This window comes from Nerophis lumbriciformis, linkage group LG38 (assembly GCF_033978685.3).
Source record: "Nerophis lumbriciformis linkage group LG38, RoL_Nlum_v2.1, whole genome shotgun sequence".
Taxonomy (NCBI): Eukaryota; Metazoa; Chordata; class Actinopteri; order Syngnathiformes; family Syngnathidae; genus Nerophis; species Nerophis lumbriciformis.
In genome coordinates this window covers 25,041,612-25,045,492 of record NC_084585.2, presented here as the reverse complement: position 1 = coordinate 25,045,492, position 3,881 = coordinate 25,041,612, and positions in this window count along the sequence as shown.

The window sequence follows — 3,881 nt, the reverse complement described above, 5'->3', positions numbered from 1 at the left end:
GCATAGCAAAAGGCCACGAAATGATCCAAAATCACACCCAGGTTCGAGTCCCACAAGTCCCGCCGCGTTCCACCAGTGTGCCTGACATGTCCACAACGCACCCAGCAAAGGCGCACTGTGAGTGGGCAAGAAAAGTTGGGAAAGTGGGCAAAAGTCCCGAATTTGGTCCAAAATCACACCCAGGTTCGAGTCCCACAAGTCCCGCCGCGTTCCACCAGGGTTCCGGGGTGCCTGACATGTCCACGACGCACCCAGCAAAGGCGCACTGTGATTGGGAAGAAAAGTTGGGAAAGTGGGCAAAAGTCCCGAATTTGGTCCAAAATCACACCCAGGTTCGAGTCCCGCAAGTCCCGCCGCGTTCCACCAGGGTTCCGGGGTGCCTACAATGTCCACGACGCACCCAGCAAAGGCGCACTGTGATTGGGAAGAAAAGTTGGGAAAGTGGGCAAAAGTCCCGAATTTGGTCCAAAATCACACCCAGGTTCGAGTCCCACAAGTCCCGCCGCGTTCCACCAGGGTTCCGGGGTGCCTACAATGTCCACAACGCACCCAGCAAAGGCGCACTGTGATTGGGAAGAAAAGTTGGGAAAGTGGGCAAAAGTCCCGAATTTGGTCCAAAATCACACCCAGGTTCGAGTCCCGCAAGTCCCGCCGCGTTCCATCAGAGTGCCGGGGTGCCTACAATGTCCACAACTTACCCAGCAAAGGTGCACTGTGATTGGGAAGAAAAGTTGGGAAAGTGGGCAAAAGTCCCGAATTTGGTCCAAAATCACACCCAGGTTCGAGTCCCACAAGTCCCGCCGCATCACACCCAGGTTCGAGTCCCGCAAGTCCCGCCGCGTTCCATCAGAGTGCCGGGGTGCCTACAATGTCCACAACGCACCCAGCAAAGGCGCACTGTGATTGGGAAGAAAAGTTGGGAAAGTGGGCAAAAGTCCCGAATTTGGTCCAAAATCACACCCAGGTTCGAGTCCCACAAGTCCCGCCGCGTTCCACCAGTGTCTCGGGGTGCCTACAATGTCCACAACGCACCCAGCAAAGGCGCACTGTGATTGGGAAGAAAAGTTGGGAAAGTGGGCAAAAGTCCCGAATTTGGTCCAAAATCACACCCAGGTTCGAGTCCCACAAGTCCCGCCGCGTTCCACCAGGGTTCCGGGGTGCCTACAATGTCCAAGACGCACCCAGCAAAGGCGCACTGTGATTGGGAAGAAAAGTTGGGAAAGTGGGCAAAAGTCCCGAATTTGGTCCAAAATCACACCCAGGTTCGAGTCCCACAAGTCCCGCCGCGTTCCACCAGGGTTCCGGGGTGCCTACAATGTCCAAGACGCACCCAGCAAAGGCGCACTGTGATTGGGAAGAAAAGTTGGGAAAGTGGGCAAAAGTCCCGAATTTGGTCCAAAATCACACCCAGGTTCGAGTCCCACAAGTCCCGCCGCGTTCCACCAGGGTTCCGGGGTGCCTACAATGTCCACAACGCACCCAGCAAAGGCGCACTGTGATTGGGAAGAAAAGTTGGGAAAGTGGGCAAAAGTCCCGAATTTGATCCAAAATTATGCCCGGGTTGGAGTACCACGAGTCCGGCCGCGTTCCACCGGTGTCCCGGGGGTGCCTGCCATGTCCACAACTTACCCAGCAAAGGCGCACTGTGATTGGGAAGAAAAGTTGGGAAAGTGGGCAAAAGTCCCGAATTTGATCCAAAATTATGCCCGGGTTGGAGTACCACGAGTCCGGCCGCGTTCCACCGGTGTCCCGGGGGTGCCTGCCATGTCCACAACTTACCCAGCAAAGGCGCACTGTGATTGGGAAGAAAAGTTGGGAAAGTGGGCAAAAGTCCCGAATTTGATCCAAAATTATGCCCGGGTTGGAGTACCACGAGTCCGGCCGCGTTCCACCGGTGTCCCGGGGGTGCCTGCCATGTCCACAACTTACCCAGCAAAGGCGCACTGTGATTCAGAAGAAAAGTTGGGAAAGTGGGGAAAAAAAGGACCGGGAAATATCCAAAATTATGCCCGGGTTGGAGTACCACGAGTCCGGCCGCGTTCCACCGGTGTCCCGGGGGTGCCTGGCACGTCCACAACTTACCCAGCAAAGGCGCACTGTCAGTGGGGAAGACCAAACATGTCTCGGATTTTTTCCAAGTACCTTAACGAGAGAGGCTAAAAAGCACCTGTTTTTACCTTCTCTCGTTGTTGTACTTAGAAAAAAAACGAGAAAATAAAAAATCTGGGTTTTTTTCTAAGTACCTTAACGAGAGAGGCTAAAAAAAACCATTTTTTACCTTCTCTCGTTGTTGTACTTAGAAAAAAAACGAGAAAAAAAATTTTCCCCATTCATTTCAATGGGAGTTCATTTTTTTTTTGGGATTTTTTCTAAGTACCTTAACGAGAGAGGCTTAATTTTTCACCTACTTTTTACCTTCTCTCGATTTTTCGTTTTTTACCTGGTCGACCAAAACACCTCCATCTCGTTACTATGTGCACCATGTCTGACAGGCTGAAATCACAGGGAACGCGTCCGAGTCAAAGTGAGCTATTTTCGGACACAAATATGGTGTTTTTCCCCTCTATCCTCTGGTTCTTTTTTCAAACTGATCTTCCAGCATCTGAGCGACAGGGGCTCATGCAGACACCTGTGTCCGCCCGAGGGGCGCCTTCCCGGACACATATATGGTGCTTCCCCCCTCTTTACCCCGGTCCTTTTTCAAACTGATCTTCCAGCATCTGAGCGACAGGGGCTCATGCAGACACCTGTGTCCGCCCGAGGGGCGCCTTCCCGGACACATATATGGTGCTTTCCCCCTCTTTACCCCGGTCCTTTTTCAAACTGCTCTTCCAGCATCTGAGCGACAGGGGCTCATGCAGACACCTGTGTCCGCCTAAGGGGCGCCTTCTCGGACACATTTTCAACTTTTCCCGCATGAATGAAATCCTGGAACTGATTCCACCCAGGTACTTAGGGCTTCCAGGGCTTGAGCGACAGGGGCTCTGTCCGGAGCGTGTGTCCGCCTAGGGGGCGCTGTCTCGGACACATTTTCAACTTTTCCCGCATGGATGAAATCCTGGAACTGATTCCACCCAAGTACTTAGGGCTTCCAGGGCTTGAGCGACAGGGGCTCTGTCCGGAGCGTGTGTCCGCCTAGAGGGCGCTGTCTCGGACACATTTTCAACTTTTCCCGCATGAATGAAATCCTGGAACTGATTCCACCCAGGTACTTAGGGCTTCCAGGGCTTGAGCGACAGGGGCTCTGTCCGGAGCGTGTGTCCGCCTAGAGGGCGCTGTCTCGGACACATTTTCAACTTTTCCCGCATGAATGAAATCCTGGAACTGATTCCACCCAGGTACTTAGGGCTTCCAGGGCTTGAGCGACAGGGGCTCTGTCCGGAGTGTGTGTCCGCCTAGGGGGCGCTGTCTCGGACACATTTTCAACTTTTCCCGCATGGATGAAATCCTGGAACTGATTCCACCCAGGTACTTAGGACTTCCAGGGCTTGAGCGACAGGGGCTCTGTCCGGAGCGTGTGTCCGCCTAGGGGGCGCTGTCTCGGACACATTTTCAACTTTTCCCGCATGAATGAAATCCTGGAACTGATTCCACCCAGGTACTTGGTGCTTGAGCGACAGGGGCTCGGTCCGGAGCGCGCGTCCGCCTAGGGGGCGCTGTCTCGGACACATTTTCAACTTTTCCCGTATGAATGAAATCCTGGACCTCCGTCCAGGTACTCGGGGCTTCCCAGGACTTGAGCGACAGGGGCTCGGACCTGGGAAAAGCCCCGGCCCACTTCCCCTTTCCCCTCTAACCCTCTGGTAAACACGACTTGCCACGGAGCGGCCCTCACCGGCCGGCGTCAGCCGGTTACCCAGGTGGGGGATTCCTCCGGCCCT